The following is a 6242-nucleotide window of genomic DNA, read 5'->3' on the forward strand; positions in this document are numbered from 1 at the left end:
AATGCTTTCTTTCTGAAGAGGCTGCCATTGATTCTTGGCTCCTCTGTCTTACAACAAGGCACATGGTGATGCCTGCTGGTTTCTCCCTTCTCTTCCGGGTTTCATTGATTTCAGTTTCTTGCTTCTGTGGCTTTCTTTCACTGAAATTTCATTCTGTTATTAAATAGAATATGTGTCTGAATTTCATTCTATTATAAAAGATTCAAGTAATAGGATTAAAACCTATCCTAATTGAGAAGGGTTACACCTTAACTGAAGTAGGCTCATCAAAAGCTCTTATTTACAATGGATTTACACCCATAGGAATGTAATAACTTTAAGAACATTTTTTTCCTGAGGTATATACAGTTTCAGTTCATCACACAGGGGAGCAAATAGCAACATAAATTTATTCTTTTGTGTGTATTTTATTCTTTGAAGTAGGGTAACTGGAAAGGTAAGAGAAGAAACTAGCTTGTAGAGGAGACATATACAGAACCTTGTGGGAGCAAAGGCAAGTTCAAGAGGTTGGAATCATAATTTCATGGATCTCATAGAAAATTGTGTCAGGGATTTTGATCTCGTATATATGTACTGTGCCTGGCTTGTAGTAGGTGCTCAATGCATTGAAAAAAGAAATTCTGAACTTGTTTGCATGAGTGTCACATAGGATATCCACAGCTGACCCCATACACGGATGACAAACTAGAATAATATGGGCTCTCTGCTCCTCCCTGCTCAGACCAGCTCAGCACAAGGGTCGAGGAAGGCATCACAAATCTGAGAAATAAAGACTCTCACACAGAAGAATTTTTTAAGATGAGAGCAGGGGATTCATGTCTCAAAGGACAAGAGTCCTGAGCACTTGCTCAGCACCTTATTTATTTTTCTCAGTACAGCAGGGAGTACACAGAAATAACTTTTTATTTGTGTTTACTCTTTAACAGTATGTGCAGACAGAGAGAGTGCCTGTTCCTTCATTATCAGGGAAATGATTATGGGACAAAGAGTATGTTTTTGCTCTGTCTTTACTATCATAGCCAAGTGGATGTTTCTCAACTTTGGCTAACTTTAGTGTTCTAAAGTTAACATTCCATCAAAAACCACAGGTCTCAGTGTTCTGAGTCTGTAGATGTTTTGCCAAGCTGTTGCTTTGACTTCTCTTATTTTTTCCTTCACTCTCCACTTGATAGGCAACCTCATCTTCTCATGCAGTGCCACTGCAACTCTGAGGCATGATTGTGAAGGTTGGAATAAATAGATTTGGCCATTTTGGGTGCCTGGTTATCATGACTACAGTAAACTCTGGCAAAGTCCAGTTTGTTGCCATCAATGACCCCTTCATTGATCTCTACTACAAGATCTCCATGTTCCAGTATGATTCCACCCATGGCAAGTTAAAGGCACCATCAAGGTTGAGAACAGGAAGCTTGTCATCAATGGGAATCCGATTACCACCTTCCAGGAGTGAGATCCCACCAACATCAAATGGGGTGATGCTGGTGCTGAATATGTTGTGTAGTCCACTCAAATCTTCATAACCATGGAAAAGACTGGGGCTCACTTGAAGGGTGGTGCCAAAAGAATCACCATCTCTGCCTCTTCAGTTGATGCCCCCATGTTTGTGATGGGCATGAACCATGGGAAGTATGACAACTCTTTCAAGAGCATCAGCAATCCTTCCCGCACCACCAACTCTCTGACATCCCTGGCCAAGGTCATCTATGACAACTTCGGCATCATGTAGGGACTCAAAACCACCACTCACACCATCACTACCACCCAGAAGACTCTGGATGGTCCCTCTGGGAAAATGTGGCATGACAACCATGGGGCTGCCCAGAATATCATCCCTGCATCCACCAGTGCTACCAAGGTGTTAGGCAAGGGCATCCCAGAGCTGAGTAGGAAGCTCACTGGCATGGCCTTTCATGTTCTCACACCAAGTATGTCCATCGTGGATCTGATCTGCTGACTGGAAAAAGCAGCCTGGTACAATGACATCAAGAAGGTGATGAAGCAGGCATCAGAGGGGCCCCTAAAAGGCATCCTGGGCTATATTGAGGACCAGGTTGTCTCCTGCAACTTCAACAGTGACACCACTCTTCCACTTTTGATGCTGGGGCTGGCATTGACCTCAATGACCATTTTGTTAAGGTCATTTCCTGGTATGACAATGAATTTGGCTGCAACAACACAGTGGTGGACCTTATGGTCTATGTGGCATCCAAGGAGTAAGAGCCCCTGGACCACCAGCCCAGCGACAGCATGAGAGGAAAAGAGAGGCTGTCAGCGGCTGGGGAGTCCTGACCCCAACTCGATCCCCCAATAGTGAGAATTGTCCATCCTACACAGCTTCCATCTCAGACCCCCCGCAGAAGGGGAGGGGCTGAGAGCCCTACCTTGTCATGTACTATCAATAAAGTACGCCCAGCCAAAAAAAAAAAAGAGAATAATATGGACTTTGCATTCAGATTTTAGTTTAGAACTTGGCTATGTGTTTTTCATCATGTGAACTCTGTGCACTTCAGCAAGTCACTTGAATTAACTAAACCTTAGATTCCTTATATGTGAAATGGGAATGATAATAGCATGAGGTATGTAAGGCAGCTGAGAAGATTACTTAACATAGTACATGAAAAACATTTAGGAAAGTGTTTGGCAAACAATAAATTCTCAAACAATGGTTGTTAAAAATTGACTGATGATGTAAATCAACTGGCTTTTTAAAACTTTTTATTTTGAAATTATTTAAGATTTAAAGAAAACTACAAAGATACGACACAGATATCCTTATACACCATGAGTCTACAAAACTTTTCTGTGAAGGACCAGATAGTCAGTATTTTAAGCTTTGTAAGACAGTCTGTGTCACAACTACTCGACTTTGCCAATGTAGTGTAGAAGCAGCCATAAACAATATGTCAACAAATGGACACGGTTCTGTTCTTGTAAAACTTCATTTACAAAAATGGTGATAGGTTGAATTTGGCCCATGAGCCATAGTTTGCCACTCCCTGATCTAAACTATAGACTTGATTCAGATATACCAGTTTTGACCTTATTGTCTTTTTTATATTGCCTTTTTTTCTTATTTTTTGCTGTTCCAGGATCTAAGCCAGAATTTCATATCATCATATGTCATTGATCTTCTTCATTCTGCTAGTCTCTTGATTTTTACTTGTCTTTCATGAGCTTTCATGAACTTGAAACTTCGGAAGAGTTCTTATTGGCCAAACATTTTATAGAATGTTCCTCAATTTAGCTTTGTCTTAAGTTTTCTCATGAGTATACTGGGATTGTGATTTTTTTGGAGAATACCACAGAGGGGTTGTTCCTTTTCATGGCATCATATCAGAGGGCAAATAACACCACCAGATATTAACTTTGATGATTGTTTAAGGTGATTGTGGTGGTTTGAAGCTGATTATATCCCATGTTGTCAAATTTAATCCATCCCTATGGGTATGAAGCCATTGCAAGTAGTACCTATTGATGAGGAACTGAACCAGAATGGGCCTTGATCCTATTACTGAAGGCTTTATGGGAAAAGCCACAAAGAGAAAAAAGTGCAAGAGGAGCAGCCAGAAGCCAGAATGATCCCAGAAGATAGGCCAGGACAGTCTGCCATGTGCATTGGCATGTGACTGAAAAACCAACGACCAAGGATTGCCAGCAGCCAACCTCAGAATGCCAGTCTTCTGGAAAAACCATTGCCTTGATTTTGTACTTCTCCTAAAATTATGAGCCATTAAATCCTGTTGTTAAGCCAATGTATTACATGGCATTTGCTTAAGCAGCCAGGAAACTAAAACAGTGGCATTTGTCAATTTTCTTCAAATTTTTTATTTGCCAAACTGTATCTGCTAGAAACAAGTCACTAAGTCCAGGAGAAGAATGAAGCCTCACCTCCTGGAAGAAAGAGTATCAAATAATTTGTGAGCATATGTTGAAAACACCACAGTAGCTAATTGTCCAGTTTTTACTAGTTGTAAGAGTCGGAGCAGTATTCTTTCCAGCTCTCTACATCTTTGAGCTCCTTGCTGACATTTTAAAAGATCCTTTAAATATACTCAAGGATATTGCTAAGATTAGACTGTCCTTCCTCAGCTCAAAGAGCATCATGGTTTGTAGTGATGCCACAGATACAGAAATAGTGAGCCCTTAGTTACCAATATATAGATTAGCAATAACTGTGATAACAATACATAGGATAATAAAATAAATCACTCAAAATCTAATTATAATGCTACAACGGATGCTTTACAAATGTTAATGGCTTAGCTGTTCTAATGCTACAGTGCATTTTATTTAAATAAAAGTTAACAACTCATGGAATGAATATCGTTTTAGACATATCAATAGTTCTATAAGAAAGGAAAACTGTACATGACATTTAAAAGTGGTGTTGACACACAAATTGGCAAGAAATAAACTCTAGAGTGTAGTACTCAGAGAGAAAAAAATGGCCAAAGAATCCCAGAAGGGTGTGAAAAGAGGGATCAAACAGCAGTCTTCTAACTACCCTTCAAGGCATAGCCAGTAAAGAATCTCACTCAAATTGTCACCTTCACAGAATGACTAGTGCAATTATATTTATGAAGTGATCCCAATAGAAGTTTATATTTCAGTTGGCTTTGTATAAGCCAATGCATAATATTACAAAAATATTTATGGATAGAAAATGCTACATAGGCCTAAAGAAAAAATAAGTGTTTATAATAAATATGAGTGCCTCAAGTAGCAGGGATACTGTTAGTTTGTAATCTCAGCATCTGTATGAATGCAGATTTGCAAGTTTGTGGTCAAGAACTCAAGTTAAATGTTTACTCTGCCAAATAGTGGGAGAGGAGGAAAGACAGCATGAGGAGAAGCAATGGAAAATTTAGAAAAGCAAGGAGGTTGGCAATAAGCTAAAGGTGCTACTGGGCAGGCTTAGCTACCCTGGTCTCTCAGTGGAAAATAAACTACGATTCTAAGCTTTTGTGCATGAAGCAAGGTGACCCTTTAGTAAAGATTTAGTTAAAAAGCTGTTTCACATAACTTCCTTTCACCCTGGTGCTTTGGAGTGCTGTGATCGTATTGTAGAAGCTATCTTCATATTTGGATCAACCCCAGAGCAAAAATAAAAGACTTTGGATAAAAGCAGGAATCAGAGGATTAAGAATAAAAGTCCTTTCACCTCTCCACAACCCTTATGATATTAACAGAACTCAGAAAAGCCTTGAAAAGGCCTTTCAAATTTCATAGTTCATGAAATGATGAAATCTCCATGCCTCTTGTATCTGCCAGTAGCAGTCTACCTGTGTCTAATTCTATCTAATGCAGAGCCCTTGAACTCACTTGTTCATAGATTTTATCACCTATTTTGGAAGTTAAGAGAATGTATTAGTATTTTTGTTAGATAATGCAGTTGGAGAAAAGAGCCTCCATCCTCTTCTTTCTATAACTCTGCACTCAGTGGCCAGAGAAACCCCAAAGGAAACATGTTGTCCGGGCTGCATGGGAAAAAATGCTTCAGGAAAATTGACCACAATAAACTACTTATTCTCATTCCTGACACACTTTACAGTGCATTACACTTTGTAACTATCTCATTTGTTTCTCAAAATAACCCCATGAGATATTCAGTACTATTTTATTGGAAATTAGGCCTCCTAAATGTAAATCCTTAGTGCTACCTACCAACCATAGCTGCATTTTCATCCCCTATTACCACACCAAGGTTGCCACAATACATACATAGAATTATCAGATATGGGTATAGGTATTTTTTCCCCAACATTCTCATTAGTTGTCTACATAAAATAGAAAAGTTCCTTAAAAAAGAAAGGACCCTTTCCTATAAGAATAAAGTAATTATCTAATGGCCTGAAAAGCTGAAAATAAGGATGCTGAAAAATGCAATTCAAAATTGAAAACATGTAGAGCTATTGACAGTCTATTAATTTCCTTGGAGCATGAAACTTCATATGTACTCTATATTTAAACAAAGTAGGGGACTAATTAATGATTTCCTAACCATATACTCAATAACAAAGAATATGTCGAAAACTATCTGTAGATTTCAATTCATAAATTTCCTTTGCTGTTATATGTTCTTACCAAGTTTTGCAAATTGAATCCATGAACTACATAAATCAATAAAATGACTGTTCAGAATTATTAGCTTCTTTTTTGCAGATCTTGGTACGCTGCTTTAGTGAGCGTAGGGTTCCTTCCAACACAGCCTATTTTGTAATTTAAAATTTGAAATGTTATTT

The 6242-nt window shown here is 38.6% G+C and overlaps 1 pseudogene; it reads left to right on the forward strand.

Moving 5' to 3' along the window:
- The first annotated feature begins 1214 nt into the window (after positions 1 to 1214).
- LOC143683358 (glyceraldehyde-3-phosphate dehydrogenase pseudogene) lies at positions 1215 to 2217 on the forward strand (annotated as a pseudogene).
- The last annotated feature ends 4025 nt before the right edge of the window (positions 2218 to 6242 follow it).

Source organism: Tamandua tetradactyla, chromosome 5 (genome assembly GCF_023851605.1).
Source record: "Tamandua tetradactyla isolate mTamTet1 chromosome 5, mTamTet1.pri, whole genome shotgun sequence".
NCBI classification, from domain to species: domain Eukaryota; kingdom Metazoa; phylum Chordata; class Mammalia; order Pilosa; family Myrmecophagidae; genus Tamandua; species Tamandua tetradactyla.